The following is a 16820-nucleotide window of genomic DNA, read 5'->3' on the forward strand; positions in this document are numbered from 1 at the left end:
GATACTTTGTCAAAAGAACTAAAGGTTTCATCCAACTGAGGATATCAAGAGAGAGACAGAAAGTATAACAAAGAAATAGAAATTTTGGAATTGAAAAGCACAGTAACTGACACGAAAAAAAAAAAAAAAAGAAACTCGCTAGAGCAGTTCAACAGCAGATTTGAGGAAGTGGAGTCAGCAAACTTGAAGGTCAGTCAGTTAAGATGATCCAGTCTTGGGGCGCCTGGGTGGCTTAGTCAGTTGAGCGTCCAGCTTCGGCTTGGGTCACGATCTCGCGGTTTGTGAGTTCGAGCCCCACGTCGGGCTCTGTGCTGACAGCTTGGAGCCGGGAGCCTGCTTTGGATTCTGTGTCTCTATCTCTCTCTGTCCCTCCCCTGTTCACGCTCTGTCTCTCAATAATAAATAAATGCAAAAAAAAAAAAAAAAAAAAGATCCAGTCTCAGAAATAGACAGAAAAAGAAATGAAGAGAAATGAACAGAGCCTCAGAAGTCTGTGGGATAGCAGCAGACGTATCAAAATACACATAGTGGGAGTTCCAGAAGGAGAGGAGCGAAAGGAAAGGAAAGAAGGCCGATCTGAGGAAATAGCGGCCCCAAACGTCCCAAATTTGATGAGAAATATTAATGTCACATCGAGGAGGCTCAAAGGACTCAGAGATTCACACCTAGAAACATCACAATCAAACCGTCAAATGGCGAAGACAAAGTGACGATCTCGAAAGCATTGAGCGAGAGAGCAGTGACCTGAGTGCACAGGCAATCTTCAATATCCTTAACAGATGATGCGCTTTTAGTTTGTAACTCCCTTTACAAAAATATCTGATTTAAAAGACAACTGCATATAAATAAATAAAGGGGATTAGGAGATCCAAACTACCAATTCTAAAAATAAATAAGTCAAGGAGACGGAAGGCACAGCACAGGGAATATAGTCAGTGATATTGTAATGGCCTTGCACGGGGACGGACAGTGGCTACACTACGTCAACGAGCCCTGTGTAATGTATAGAATCATTGCATCGATGTATGCACACCTGAAACTAATACAGCAGTGCTAATTATACTTCAATACAATTAACAGTGTTAATTACGCTTCAATAATTAAAAAAAAACTGCATCAAGTAGCCATTATAAACCTAGGTTGATGGGCACACAATGTATCGAGATGTAGGTTGGATGACAATAATTGCGTAACGGTAGGAGGTGGAGATACACAGGGGCAAAGTTCTATTTTATTTTGTTTTTTTATTTTATTTAAAGTTTTTTTAACGTTTATTCATATTTTGAGAGACAGAGCAGAGCGTAAGTGGGGAAGGGGCAGAGAGAGAGGGAGACACAGAATCCAAAGCAGGCTCCAGGCTCTGAGCTGTCAGCACAGAGCCCGACGCAGGGCTCGAACTCACAGACGGTGAGATCATGACCTGAGCTGAATTCGGACACTCAACCGACTGAGCCACCAGGCGCCCCCAGGGGCAGAGTTTTTATATACCATTGAAACTAAATTGGTACTGGGGTGCCTAGGTGACTCAAGTCTGCCAAGTGTCCAACTCTGGCTCGGGCCATGATCTTGCAGTTTGTGAGTTCAAGCCCCGCGTCGGGCTCTGCGCTGACAGCTCGGAGCCTGGAGCCTGCTTCGGATTCCGTGTCTCCCTCTCTACTCTGCCCCTCCCCCACTTGTACTCTGTCTCTCTCTCTCTCTCTCTCTCTCAAAAATAAATAAACATTAAAAAAAAAAAAAAGTCCATGTCAGGAGTGCCCGGCTGGCTCAGTGAGTGGAGCCTTGGACTTTGGCTCAGGTTGTGATCTCAGAGCTTGTTAGTTTGAGCCCCGACTTGGGCTCTGTGCTGATGGCTCACAGCCTTGAGCCTGCTTCCGATTCTGTGTCTCCACTTGCACTCCGTCTCTCTCTCTCTCTCTCTCTCAAAAATAAATAAACATTAAAAAAATTTTTTTAAAAATGAACTAAATTGATATTAATCTGAACTACATTGTTATGAATTAAGATGTTAGTTCCAATTGCAACTGCAAGAAAATAACTAAAAAAAAAATATGGTAAAGGAAATTACAATGGTATTAAAATGGTGCACTAGAAAATACCTATTTCATACAAAAGTAGGCAGTAATGGAGGGACAGAAGAGGAAAAAAGATCTACACAAAATAAATAGCAAAATGCTGGAAAGTTCTTTCTTATAAATATAGTAAGTGTAAATAGATTAAACTCTTTAATTAAAAGCCAGAAATTAGCAGGTTAGATAAAACAACTTGACCCGGTGATATGCTGTTTACAATAGACTCAGTTTATCTTATTTTATTTAAGATTTTATTTTTAAGTAATCTCCACACCCGATATGGGGCTTAAACTCACAATTCTGAGATCAAGAGTCACACACTCTACCGACTGGGTCAGCCAGTACAGCGCCCCTATAGTAGACTTACTTTAGAACCAAAGACACACTAGGTTGAAAGTAAAAGAATGGAAAATGTTATTGCATGCAAATTGTACTCAGAAGAGAGCTGGCGTGGCTCTACTAACATCAGACAAAATAGACTTTAGTAGAAATAGTGTTATTAGAGACCAAGAAGGAGATTATAATGCTAAAAGGGCCAATCCATCAAGAAGATCTAACAATTATAGGGGCGCCTGGGTGGCGCAGTCGGTTGAGCGTCCGACTTCAGCCGGGTCACGATCTCGCGGTCCGTGAGTTCGAGCCCCGCGTCAGGCTCTGGGCTGATGGCTCGGAGCCTGGAGCCTGTTTCCGATTCTGTGTCTCCCTCTCTCTCTGCCCCTCCCCCATTCATGCTCTGTCTCTCTCTGTCCCAAAAATAAATTAAAAAAAAAAAAAAAAGAAGATCTAACAATTATAAACACATATGCAACTAACAATAGAGCCTGAAAATACATGAAGCAAAAAAAAAAAAAAAAAATCACAGACTTGAAAGAAGATCTAGATAATTCAACTCTAATGGTTGGTGACTTTAATGTCCCATTTCAGTAATGGATATGACAGACAGAAAATGAGTAAGGAAACCTAAAACTTCAAGCAAAACTACCAATGAGATGGAACAGATATCTATAGAACATTCCATCCAGCAGCAGCAGAACACACATTCTTCTGTGGTACTTGTGGAATATTCTCTGGCATAGACCATATGTTACAGCATAAAACAAGTCTCAGCACATTTAAAAAGATTGAAATCGGGGGTGCCTGGGTGCCTCAGTTGGTTAAGCGTCCGACTTCGGCTCAGTTCATGATCTTGCGATTCGTGGGTTCGAGGCCTGTGCAGGGCTCTGTGCTGACAGCTCAGAGCCTGGAACCTACTTCAGATTCTGTGTCTCCCTCTCTCCGCCCTCCCTCACTCTTGCTGTCTCTCCCTCTCAAAAATAAATAAACATTAAAATTTTTTTTTAAAACACTGAAATCATACAAAATATGTTCTCTGACCACAAGCTAATGAAATTGGAAATTCATTCTAATTTAGAGGGAATTTGGAAATTCAAATACGGGAACCTAACACCACGCTGCGATGGAACCAGTGGGTCAAAACACAAGGGACACAAGGGACACTAGAAGGTTTGAGGAGGATGAAGACCCAGGACGAGGGGGGCAATGAGTGGGGCGCTCGGGGCAGGATTTATGGCAGTCAGTGCGTGCCTCCGAAAAGAAAGCAAACCTCGGATCCATAGCCTGGCCTGCCACTGTGCGAGACTAGAAACGGGAGAACAAACATGACAGCAGAGGAGGGGTGGCGGTGGGCATCCGTAATCGTGTCACGTGCTGTAGCCGCTGCACTGATCAGCCTTGTGAAGGTGGTGCCAGCACGCTGGCTTGGAGATGCCACCAGGGACCATGTGGCGCCATTCTCTCGGGCGTCGGATGCTCTGCTCGGGACGGGGGGTGGGGGTCAGAATCCTGTAGGAGCGGTCCCGCTCACCATCACGCCGGGTGGCCCACTCGGGAAACTTGTATTCTCCATCCCACGACTCCGGGCTCTGTGGTCCAGAGGTCCTGCCTCCCAGAAGGGGACACTTCCCCCAGGGGACACCGTGAGAACCCCATTAAACGTGAACGCGCGCCTGTCAGCCGGCGGCTTGAGGCTACTTTTGGTCCTGAGGCCACCCTGGCAGGGGTAGTCGGCCCGGAGCATCAGGAGACAGCAGGGCTGCCGCAACATTCTAGCAGGGGGCACTTCTGGTCCCTGGATTATCCGCTGGAGGCGTCTGTTGGTGTCTCTCTGCCCAGTTCTCAGTAAGCCCACCAACCAACAGCCACAGCCTGAGCAGGGGCTCAGGACCGTCGGGGATGGGGGGCTGGCTCAGCCCACAGGGGAGCCTCCCAGACCAGCAGAGGGTCTGGCTTAGGAGGGAGGAGTCTAGAATCGTGACAGAGGACCGAGGCAGCACATGTCACCGTCCGGGCTTGAAACCGGCCGCGACGCCCGGGGTCTGAAGGGGGGAAGAAATGATGCACCGTCTTCTGCTCCCTGCTCTCAAAGGGGTCACTGGCACATCTTGGGGGAGGCAGCAAAAACCATCGCGAGGAGAGCTGTGAGGCACCGGGCTGACCCTGGCGGGACGTTCCGGGCTCTCGGCTCGGCTGGACATGTCCGCAGACCTTACTGGGTGGAGTCCTGCCTGCTCCGGGTGGGGGGCAGGCTGCCAGCCCCTTGCCGCACCTGCCCGCTGGGCCTTCTACCTCCCGCTCGCAGACCCTCGCTGGTCCTGACCCCAGAAGTGCCCAGCGCTTGGCTCCCAGGCCCAGCGCCCGGCAGGACCGCCGTGCTCTCCCCCTGCGGGCGGCGGGCTGGGTGCTGGACCTTCAGGGTTAATAACCGCGACGGGCTCTGGGGAGTTCCTGCAGGGGCCTCGTCCCGCGTTTGTTCTAAGCCTGTAAGTGATGTGCAGACCCCAGAGGGCTAGGGACTCCGTCTCTTCCCACGGCAAATAAATACACTGTTTAGAGTCGCAGCTTCTCAGGGAGGCTGACGCGGATTCTATCTGTGCGCTGGGTGGAGGGGATTTCTCTGAATTTAATTACAATTTAAGTGTAAAATATGCCTCTTCGGGGGACTTTCCCGCCTCGTGCGGAATCACTCTCCCCGCCGCCCGTCACGATGCCTCTGTGTGCCGTGAGCGATTAATTTATAGGCCGGTAATAGGCTAGAACAATATTTAGAGTCATTTTGCCCTGTGTAGCTTTTAGGGAGGAACCGAGATAATAATTATAAGGAGGCCCATTTGATCACCAGCTGCTCCCCCGGGGCCCCCAGCCTCACCAGCGGTCAGCCCCGCTCTCCACACCCCCAGGCCATCGTCGTCGTGGCCCCATGCCGGCTCCTCACGGCCCCAGGTTGGTGGGAGCACATGGGCCCCGGTCAGGGTGGGCGCCCGCGGAGGACAGCAGCTGGTCCCGCCGGCCTGTCGCTGAGTCAGGGCAGAGTTCCTTGGCCACTCGGGAGGCGAGGTTCTGAGGCCCGAGGTGCAGGGGAGGACGTCTGGCCGCACCCCCCACCCCGGTCCTGGGCGGGGACGGTGCATTCGGTGAAACGCAGGGGGGTTGGGGAGTGGAGGGAGCTTACTCTATCTTTGTGGCTCAGCCGTGGCGGGAAGGGGACGGTCCCTGTCACCTCGGAGACCCACGCACAACAGCACTGAGGTGTCCCACTTCGGGCCGGCTGGTAACTGTCCCTGGGCCTTTTTATCTCCCCTGGGGTCGATTCTGAGACAGCTCACGGAGTGGGCTTGGAAACCGGAAGGAGGGAACAGGGGTGGAGGAGGGGGTCTGGTGGATGGGGTGTCACCGGACATTGCCGGGACAAAGGGGAAGCCGTCTGCTCAGTGTCTGGAGAACACCGGCACGGCATGCCGGGAGCCCCTTAAATGTCCAGCAACCCCCCCCCCCCCCCGCCAGGCCCAGCACCGTCTCTGGGGGCCTGGCCAGGGGGATGCGGTCTTGGCCTCGCTGGGGAAGGACCTGAGCTTTGAAATCAGCCGGGCGGATTCCAGCTTTGCCTCCAGCGCTGCAACTCGAGAATCTCTGGAAACTTCCGCAGGCCATGCCGGGGGCATGCAGGAGGGGTGCCCGCCTGTGCCCGAACCCCCTGGAGGGCAGCGGGAGGGCTGCAGGGTCCCCAGCCCCCGACATCGCCCACAACTTCCGAGGGGACTCGGGGGGTTCCGCCAGATTCTCACAGGGCCTGGTGATCACAGAGACGAGGGCATCGCCAGGGCCGAGGGCGGGCTTGGGGTGGGCTGGGAGCCTGGCACCCCCCGGGACCTCGCCCCCCAAAGTGGTTCCTGGAATCTGCACCCCGGGGGGACCTACGCGCACCGGGGCAGCACGTACACGAATGGCCCGCTTCACTGCGCCTCTGCGGGGCTCGAAGGCTCCCGCCCTGCTCTACACCTGCTCAGGGCTGTGCTCTTCTTCCTGTAACATCTTTCTAAAATGCCTGGGTTTGTCCGGTTTGGCATCTTGGCCTTTGTTGGCTATTCCTGGTGCCGGTGCCCGGTAAACACTTGAGCAAGTAAGCGAATCCTGGAGGGAGTGGTTCCTGGTGTTATATCACTTGCAAGAAATAGTTCTTTGGAGACAACCAGAAGTCTGAGTTCTTGGCTTTTCCTGAACCTCGAGCAGTTGATGCTGGGGGGGGGGGGGGGGAGAGAGAGAGAGAGAGAGGGAGGGAGGGAGGGAGAGAGCTCCTCGTCCCTCCCAGGAGGCCAGCCTGGGGGAAGAGCGGGCATGCGGCTGGGAGGGAGAGCTTTGCTCGTAGATAAAAAGATCCCACGTGAAGACGGGCTCTCGGTCTCGCTCCTGCCCCTGCCTCTGGCAGAACAGAGCGGTCTGCCCGGAGAGCGCCAGTGAGGGGACAAGTGGCTTCGGGAAAGCCCCTTCCCCTCCTGGTTCCATCTCCCCATCTCGAACTTGCCTCTAAATTGTCACATTGTCCTCTAAATCAGACGTTCTAGGGGCGCCTGGGTGGCTCCGTTGGTTAAGCGTCCGACTTCGGCTCAGGGCACCATCTCACGGTTTGTGAGTTCGAGCCCCGCGTCGGGCTTCTGTGCCGACGGCTCGGAGCCTGGAGCCTGCTTCGGGTTCCGTGTCTCCCCACTCTCTCTTCTCTCTCTGCCCCTCCCCCACTGTCTCTGTAAAAAAAAGTTTTTTTAAAATCTGACGTCCTAGGATCCTACGACTGGGCACGTAGCAGGTGCTCAGGAGCGCTTGTGGTCCTGCATTCACTCAACAAACCCGTGTGTGCCGTAGCCGGGTTCGGAGCACGTGCCTGTGGGTAACGTCGAGTGAGACCCAGGCTTCTCCGTGGGTGCTCGGTGGGGCTGAGGGGGGCAGGAGCCCAGGAGCCCTGGGAGGCTGGAGAGCACCTCCACGGTCCCTGAAGATTCCAGAAGAAACGGGGTGGGGAGGGGGTGGTGCACACTGGAGGGTCTGGGTGGGCGGGGGAGGGCATCTGGCCGGGGAGAGCTCAGCAGAGGGCCCAGGAAGCAAGGTTCATTTTCAGGGCCATCAGCCTCCACAAACCTTACGGACGGTCCCGAGGGGGGTGAGTGCGGAGAAAGGTCAGGTGGTCCCTGGACGAGCGAGGGTCCTCCCAGGCCCTGATGTTGGCACCTGGTGGAGGACAGAGCAGGGACGTGTCACTTTCCCAGTGTCCCCGCTTTCCCCTCTGTGAGGGCGTGGGGTTTGCAGCCCCCGCCTGGCGAGGGGGGATGGCAGCCCCCACAAACGGTGGCGGCCACGTCCATGCGTCTTCTGCAAAGAACCTCATTAAAGGGGCCCAGACTGGAAATCAATTCTTTAAAGCTGAAATCAATAACAATAAGTAATATTAACGCTGATTATCCTTTCTTTATTGCCCTCTGCAGTGGGGATGGATTGGTTTTGAGGCTTAGCCGAGGGGGCTCCACAGTGCCGCGCGGGCAGCTTTCCCGGGGCACGTAGGACGTGCGGGCTGTGTGGCCGGACGTCTGAGGCCCCTCCATCCTTGGTGGGAACTTGCCAAGGTCTGGCTCCCCGTCACGGTCCCCACGTGAGTGGGCTCTTCAGCCGCACAGGTTGTGGGCAGGGGAGCCCGTGACCTCGGTGGCTTGGGTCGGGGTGCCGTGAGGGGCACGGGGTCGGGCCAGTCCCACGGCGCCGGTGTCTGCCGGTGCGGGGTTTGCCCGTGGGGTGAAGGGCAGGCCCCAGCCCTTCAATGAGCTGTGAGTATGGAGGGAAAGGGAGGGAATGGCCGGTGTGGGTCCCTCACGGTTCCCGGAGTGAGGCGTCTGGCTCGGCCTCTCTTCGTGGGGGTCGGAGTCCACAGGGTGGGAGCCCAGGGGCAGGGAAGTGATAGCACCTGCCACAGGCCATGCCCCTGGGTCGTTTCTGTGCCTCCTCTCTCCTCTCTGAGAGCAACAGTCACTAACTCCTGTCTTCCAGGTGCACAACTGGGGCCCGGGAGGAGACCCCTTAAGTCTGCACGTTCTCAGGGCAAAGCAGGCCCCGGGCCTCTGTGTGCCAGGCCCCAGCCCCGGCCGCGTGCAGAGGATGTGTGCATTGAGAGCAGGGTGGCCAGCCTCCCAGGGGATGAGAGGACATGCGTTAATACCTACAAGGTGTGCTGGACGGGGAGCGACGTGGTGGGGCTGGGGCACCTGGGAGGAGGTCCTGCCTTCTGGGAGGCCCACCAGTCTGTTAAAGGACTGCCTGGGCCTCAGTTTCGTCCTCTGTAGACGGAACAGGGGCGGCCGCCGCTTCCCTGGGTGAGGGGCCCTAACCCGCCCGCGTCCGCAGACACGGAGGGGCTGTTATAACAGAGGGCAGTGCTGTCTCTCTCTTCCCTCTCTGGATCCCAGCTCGCCCCAGGGCTTCCCTGTCCCACCCCACCTGTCCCCTGCCCTGGAGCGTCCTCCAGTCCTGGAGAAGCCACTCAGCAGGGGCTCTGCCCTTCCCTCCCTCCCTCCCTTACGCCGGTCTTCTTGACTGCGCTGCGTGGCCCTGGGCACGAGCACTGCGGGCCTGTTCACACGCCAGCGTGTGCACGTTGAGCCTTTAGGGTGTGGTGCGTCCAGGAGAGAGGGCTGTGGGGAGGGCTCTGAGGCCTGCGCGCGTCTGTGTGTTATTATATTTACGTATTATACAGGGTCAGGTGGCCGGCTACAGTTCACAATTAGACGTTTTCTGCGCCTAAGTTGGGAATCTTCTAGAAAAAAAATACTGAAACAGAACTGAAACACAGAAATGAAAGAAAAGGCTCAGGGATAGTTTAGAAGGGTGGGGAAAGAGCATCACCTCGGGAACCCAAGAACGTGTTGCGCGTCAGTTAACGTGAGCCCGAGCTTCCTAGCAGCCACTGCGAGAAGAGAAAGCCCGGTGAGTTGGCAGTTCTGACCAATGTGAGAGAGCGTTCCCCTGGGGGACTGGCCTTCCTGGAGGAGAGTGGAGGGTTGCTTTGTCAGATGTCTCCCGAGGGAAGAGGACGAGCGTGGTCCATGCCTTCGAAGGGCTTTTCGTCCCGTGGGTCCACGACAGAGGCTGAGGCTTTTCTGCAGGGTGTGGGTGTAGCTGAGCAGATGCCTCGACTTCCCGGCTGTGGAATCCCACGTGGACTCAGAGCGGAGAGCAGCCTCCGGGGCAGGACCCACGCAGGCCCTGTGTCTGGCTGGGCGGGTCAAGACGAGAGGACAGGGTCCCTGTTGGCCTGAGAGCCTAGGAGGGTGGACGTGGGGCGCTCGGGGGCTGTGCCTCCCCCGAGCTGAGGCGCGGGCTGCAGGTGCCTGGCGTGTGAATACCGGTCAGGTGGGGCGGGGTGGGCTCGGGCCATCTTGTAGGCCAGGCCTTCACTTCCCCTGCCACCTGGCGACCGGGGCCCCAGCTCGCCCCAGATTCCACAGCCGTCTTCAGTGGGCGACGAGCAGTGCGGGAGGCTGGGCCAGCCCCTCCTGGCTCGGCGGGGACGGGAGAGGGTCCTCTGTCCGGGGCACTGGGCTCGTCCCTCTGCCACAAACCACATGAATTCCTCTGGAATTAGAGCCATTTGTGAGCCCGTGTGCACCCCTCACCCTCACCCCGTGGTGGCCAGAGGGGCTGGCCTGGGTCTTGGTTTCCCCGGAAGTTTCTGGAGGGTCTAGCACGGTGCCTATGGCTCTGCCGTCCCCAGGCCCTCACCCCGCCCTGGCTCTCGCTTGGCGGTCCCCACCGCCCCGGGTGAGCCGGCCGCTGGGGTACCGCCTTGACCCAGGCAAACAGGCTGGGCCAGAGGTCAAAACACCGCCTGAGGCGCCTCCCGGAGGGACAGTTCCCACCCCAGCCGGGGGGCAGAGACCAAAGCCACGGGGAGTTCTGGAAGGCCACGGTGGTGGCTCCGGGAATCCCGCGTGCTCAGCGGGGCTGCTGGAGAGACGCACAATGAAAAAGACAAAACTAAAAACGATGCTGCCGACCGCGACTCTTGCTGGCCGCGCCGGGCACAGCACCTGCCTTCCCTGGGCGCGTCTCACCGCAAAGTCTGAGGTAGCATCTCCTTCTTCCAGACAAGAAACAGACAGCCCGCCTTAGTGTCCGGGCGCACAACGTTGGTAAACTGTCGGGATTGGGATTTTGATCCTGTCGTTCTGATCCTGGAATCCAGCGTCTGGGAGAGAGCACGGCTGGCCTCTGAGTCTAGAAGGAATCAAGGCTGGCAGGTGCCAGTGCCCTGGCAGGTGGGGGTGCAGCTGGCCCCTCCTGGGTGTGTGGCTGCCAGTGGAGGTCCAGGCAGGGGTGGGGTTCTGCCGAGAAGCCACCTCGATGTAGAAGCACGCATCGCAGCCACCCTGCATGGCCAGAGCCGAGTGGGGACAAGCAAGGTGTCCGTCCGTGGAGATGAGCCTCAAACAGCCTGAAAGAACCCCATCTCCTTCCGCGTGGAGGAAGCTGGCTCGGGACCCTCGGCATGTGCGGCGTTGACCCTGGCTGTCTGCTTCCCCTCTGACTGGACGCTGAGCCCTGAGGGCCTGGGGACAGTCTCGGAGACCCCCGTGGGAACTGGGGAAGGGTCCGTTTCTGTGTTGCCCCCCCCGCGGACCACAAGCTCATGTCGGGAGCTGCTTAGCACGGTGGCGGCCTCGCCTCCGAGGGTGTCCTCGCCCCCGAGGGTGTCCTCGCGCCTGGCTGGCACCACAGGTGCTCCACGAAGCCGGACGGGCTGATGTCAAGGTTCCTGCGCAAAAGGCACCGTCTCCGGGAGCCCCGCCCATCACATCACGACTCTGAGTGAGAGTGTCTGCAGTCTACACTCCAGCTTCTGCACACCCCCCACCCCGCCCGCTCCCCTTTTCTGGGGGCTTCTGCAAGCCCTGGGCCAGACGACACGGAGGGCTGGGGAGCTGGGCGTCGCTCCAGAAATGACTGCGGTGGCCGAGAGCCAGGAGAGGGAAGGAGGGCTCATTTTCACTCTGCACGCTCGGCCCCCACGGTGGTGCAGCCGAGGGGTGAAAGACGGTAACGCCTCTGGGGGGCGTTTTCTCTCCGGGGCTCCGTCGGGCCAAGTCCAGGAGCCTGGCGGGAAGAGAGGGAACCGAGTCTGGTCGGCAGGCAGGGCCCTGGGCTCCCGGCCTCCCTGCCAGTTACTCTGAGCGTGTTTTGGTCTCATCACCGGCGCTTGGTAAAGCGCTGGACTTTCTGTCCGAGACTCTCCAGAGAACCTGGTCAGCCTGGCCGTCCTCAGGAATGTTCTCAGAATTTCCATGTGGGTTTGTGCCTGCATTCATCAGCCCCCAGCCCCCTCCCTCCGTTTACAGATGGAAAAAGGGAGGGTTTCCGTGTCGGCTGAGGTCCCACGGCGGCGGAGGGAGGGCTGGCCACACCAGGTCTCCTGCTCCCACGGGTGGCCTCCTTGGATGCAGCTCAGGAGAAGGCGGCCACCTTGGGTTTCTTCCTGACTCTGAGCCCCGAGGCCTGCATGCGGCCGAGCTTGTGTGGCTGGAGATTCAGGGAGAGTGGCCCACAGGTTCAGAGCACCCTGTGCAAACCCAGCCCCACCACCCACTGGCCGGGCCACCTGGCAGGGCCACGTGACCAGTCTGGGCCTCCGTGTCCCAATCTCTAAAACGGGGAGGGTCACCTCTCCTGGCAGATCTATCCCGAGTTGGCAGGGCGAACCCAGGAGCGGGGGGCGTGCGGGTTCACCTGCACGGAGGCTGGCCTGTGGAGGGTCCACAGTGGCGGGGGTGGGGAGGGTCGTCCCGAAACTTTGGTTGCAGGTGAGGCCGGCTGGCGGTGCCCAGGGGTTAACGCCACAGATGCCCCTCAGCCAGGGTGTTGGAGGATAGGGGTAGGTGCCCCCCTCTCAGGGCACCTGCGGTCTCTCAGAGCCCCCCGGGGAGCCCAGCCCTCAGCACCTGCGGCAGAAACCCACCCGTGACGACCCTCTTCCTGCCTGTCTTCGGCACTCCCCATTGCGCTCCTGGTAACGTGCTTGTGCCTACATCCTCGTCTGTCCCCAGATCTGCTTTAAGGGGGGCCTGGCTCAGAAAGACGGTCGCTGATATATCACCCAGGCCCGCAGGAGAGCGACGGCCACAGGGCAGTACCCAGGGACCAACTCAGCAAGTGCTGATGCCGGTGCAAGCTGGGAGGGGAGCCACGCTTTGAGCGCAGGCTAGAAACAACTGAGGAAGGGGAAGTCAGAAGGGGGCCCTGTGCCCCTGAGATCCCCGCCACACCCCCGACCCAGCACGGCCCTTCACCGCCAGTCCCCGGACCGGGCGAGACGAGAGCCTCGTGGCCAGAGGGCGTGTGGCACGTTGGTGGTGATGCCTGGTGGATTTTCAGGTAGGCTTCTCGGAACATTCTTATCTGTGCAAAGTTGATGTCGTGCCGTTAGTGGGTGAAAAATCTCTCAGGAAGTTAAACATTAAGCAGGGTGTGTGTGCTGGGAACGGGGTCTCTTGTGCCCAGGGCTGGCGGTCAAGGCTGTGGCCGTTAGTCTGGGCTTTAGGGTTCTCTGACAGGCAGGCTCTCTAAGTGACCCTCTCTGAGAGGTGATAGCCATGCAGCCCCATCTCCTGGGATCTCTGATGGGCCCCAGAAATGGGCCAGTCCCTCCAAGAAATTCCCAAATGCCTCTGGTGGGCAGGAAGCTCTGGGGTGGGGAGCTGGCTGGGTAGGGCTAGACCAGGGGCTTTCCAAAGGCTCCTCAAATTCCAGAGGCCGAGCCTGGCAGGCCCCCTTCCCAGGATGGCTTAGCTCAGTGCCAACCCGGGGGACTGGCCTGGGGGTGAACGGGAGGACAGGGGGACTGGCTGGGCCGGGGGCTGGGGCAGCATGGGGCATCTTTCCCAAGCCTAGGAGGGTGGTCTTCAAGGCAGGCAGCAGTTTTCCCGAGTGGGTCCACAGAGGGGAGGGAAGGCAGCTCTCCCGACCCGAAGGACGAGCAGCCTGAGGACTCTGATGGGTGGGTCACAAAGGGGGCTCTGGCCATTTCTCCCTCCCTCCCATAAACATTTCTCTAAAGCATCAGTTCTTGCATAGACTCTGTCCCACATGCGGCTGTGAACAGAACCCAGTCTCTGCTCCTCCAAGGAGCCCCCAGTCTAGAGGAGCACAGACATATGAGGCTGTTTGGATGCGGTGTGACAAGTGCCTTGGCGGGAGCACAGGAGCACAGGGAAATTTGCCTTTGAGCTGTGCCTTGAGGACGAGTAGGATTTGAATATTCAGACAAAAGGGCAGGGTATTACTTCTAGAACATGCAAAAGTAAGGGGGTATGAAGCGTCAGGGTGGGCTGCAAAGGGGCTCTCCTTAGGAAGCCCCTGGTGAGGTGGTGCAGGGACAATGCACAACCTCGCATGTAGTCCCTTCGGATAAGTTCCACCGATGGGGAATGCCCGTCCCCCCCAACCGTGTTTTATCAGGGTTTGTTTTTGTGTCTGTCTGTCATCAGCAGGCACTAGGTTGGTGCATCTGTACCCTATGGGACTAGTGGATAATAAGACACACTGGGGGTGCTGAGTGAATTCCAAAAGAGCAAATGGGTAGAAGGATAGATTGTTGGATGGATGGATGGATGGATGGATGGATGGATGGATAGGTGAATTGGTGGTTGGTGGGTGGATGGATGGATGAGTGGACAGTAGGGTGGTTGGATGGATGGATGGATGGATGGATGGATGGATGGATAGGTGAATTGGTGGTTGGTGGGTGGATGGATGGATGAGTGGACAGTAGGGTGGATGGATGGATGGATGGATGGATGGATGGATAGGTGAATTGGTGGTTGGTGGGTGGATGGATGGATGAGTGGACAGTAGGGTGGATGGATGGATGGATGGATGGATGGTTGGATGGATGGATGGATGGATGGATAGGTGAATTGGTGGTTGGTAGGTGGATGGATGGATGAGTGGACAGTAGGGTGGATGGATGGATGGATGGATGGATGGATGGATAGGTGAATTGGTGGTTGGTGGGTGGATGGATGGATGAGTGGACAGTAGGGTGGATGGATGGATGGATGGATGGATGGTTGGATGGATGGATGGATGGATGGATAGGTGAATTGGTGGTTGGTAGGTGGATGGATGGATGAGTGGACAGTAGGGTGGATGGATGGATGGATGGATGGATGGATGGATAGGTGAATTGGTGGTTGGTGGGTGGATGGATGGATGAGTGGACAGTAGGGTGGATGGATGGATGGATGGATGGATGGTTGGATGGATGGATGGATGGATGGATAGGTGAATTGGTGGTTGGTAGGTGGATGGATGGATGAGTGGACAGTAGGGTGGATGGATGGATGGATGGATGGATGGATGGATAGGTGAATTGGTGGTTGGTGGGTGGATGGATGGATGAGTGGACAGTAGGGTGGATGGATGGATGGATGGATGGATGGTTGGATGGATGGATGGATGGATGGATAGGTGAATTGGTGGTTGGTAGGTGGGTGGGTTGGAAGAGTGGATGAATGGGTAGGTGAATGGATGGATGAGTGGACAGTAGGGTGGATGGATGAATGGATGGTTGGATGGATGGATGGATGGATGGTTGGATGGATGGTTGGATGGATGGATGGATGGATGGATAGGTGAATTGGTGGTTGGTGGGTGGGTGGGTGGTTAGGTGGGTTGGATGAGTGGATAAATGGATAGGGGGATGGATGGATGAGTGGACAGTAGGGTGGATGGATGGATGGATGGATGGAAAGTATGGTGGCAAGGTAGATGGATGGATGGATATTTCTCATCTACTGTTTTAGTTCAAGTAAGAAAATCGCATACTTTCACACAGAGTCCTAAAAACCTACCTCTTGAGCCACCTGTCGGGTGGAGATGGCCAGCCTGTCTGTAATAAACACCTTCTTGCCTTCCGTGATGCTCCCCAGGGGCCGAAGTTCCAGCTACCAGTCAGGGCGATGCTTGCTGTAGAAGGTGGAGGCTTCTCCGGGGGGTGCAATTCCTGAGGAGGGGGTGGGTACCTGTGGATGGCAAGTTTTTGTCACTGATAGTTCTGCGAAGGGACAACCGCCTAACTACCCCGCCTGCTCCATGGTCTGATCTGCAGCTTGGGGAATGGGTTTGTAGTCCCTCGGGTTTGGGACCTACAGGCTGGGGGGTTCCCTAGGGTACTCGTCCATTAGTACTTAGAGAATCACTTATGCTCTTGTCACAGGAAGCATCTCAAACACCGGAAGAGGGGCAGCGTTCAGGGAGCGGAGAACCCAGGGCTGACCCCCCCAGGTGGACCAGAGCCTTTAGGAAGCCCCAGCTGGCATGGGGGTGGCCTGGGGTCACCCCTCCAGGCGCCCCGCGTCCAGATATGAGCCATCACATCCTGTCTTCACAGAAGGCCCTGGACCTTAGGGGTCTTCGCTCCTCCCAGGCTCTTCCGGGCCTGTTGAGATCAATGGGCATCAGCGGGGGGCGGGGCCACTGAGGGGCCTGCAGGGCAGACGGGACGGTAAGCCCGGATCTTTCCGGAAGAACAGGATTGGCCGTGAGCTGGGCCCCACCCGCCGTCCTCCTGCGTGGCGTGGAGGTGACCGCCCCCCGAAATCCGCGAGGAGGGCGTTCAGAGTGGGGTCGAGAGCTGAGGCTCTGGTTGTCGTCCGAACCCTCTGCTGCTGTGCGGCCTGGGCGCCCGGACCGGGTCGGGCTGGAGCGTGTGGAGCCCGACGCGGCGCCGGCCTCCCCATCGCGGGCGTCAGCACCGCGGGGCGAGGGCCAAGGGCAGTGTGCTCAGCGTGACCTTAGCTACGGGCTCGTCCCGCGGGTCTGAGTAACGGGGCGGCTTCTCCGTGGGCCTGACGTGAGGGGTCAGGAGGAGGTGTGGCCCCTGCAGAAAGCCCCGGCGTCCCCGGCGGAGGGGTCCTGTTTGCCTCCCCGCCCCCACCCCGGCCCCCGCGACCTCGTGGGGACCTCGCCAGGATGGTGGCGCCTCGGAGGGTGACAGCGCGTGTGCGGTACGCGGGGCCACGAACGTCCGGAAATGTCATCTGCGACGCTCGCGCCGTCCTTGTGATGCTGAACGTCACCAGCTTCCCGGCGTTCAGTCCTGTGCGGCCAGGGGTGTGCGCCGTCACCCCTGTGCTGCTCGTCATAAATTGACCAGGCGGTGCCCCGCCCCCCCGGGCGCGCGGAGAGGAAGGGGGCGTGGCCTCAGCCGGCCTCTTCCTCCGCGGGGACCAGGCTGCTCCCGTGGAGAGGCCACGTGTTGCACGGGAGGGGGGGGGTGGTTGGAGGGGGGCCCGTGGTGCCGAGACCGGAAGGGAGGCAGCGACCCCGCTGCTGTCGGAAAGCCCAGCGGTAGGGCACCTGTGGTCCCGCCAGCTGTGCCCTTTG

The 16820-nt window shown here is 57.6% G+C and overlaps 1 long non-coding RNA gene across 1 annotated transcript; it reads right to left on the bottom strand.

Moving 5' to 3' along the window:
- Window positions 1–9102: 9102 nt before the first annotated feature.
- On the bottom strand, window positions 9103–15939 carry LOC147575144 (uncharacterized). The gene is made up of 2 exons (XR_015243189.1): window positions 15287–15939; window positions 9103–11534 (listed from the first exon to the last, which is right to left on the bottom strand). It is a non-coding gene; the product is annotated as an uncharacterized LOC147575144 (long non-coding RNA).
- Between the last annotated feature and the right edge of the window lie 881 nt (window positions 15940–16820).

Source organism: Puma concolor, chromosome D4, assembly GCF_028749965.1.
Source record: "Puma concolor isolate L17-30 chromosome D4, mPumCon1.1.hap2, whole genome shotgun sequence".
NCBI lineage: Eukaryota > Metazoa > Chordata > Mammalia > Carnivora > Felidae > Puma > Puma concolor.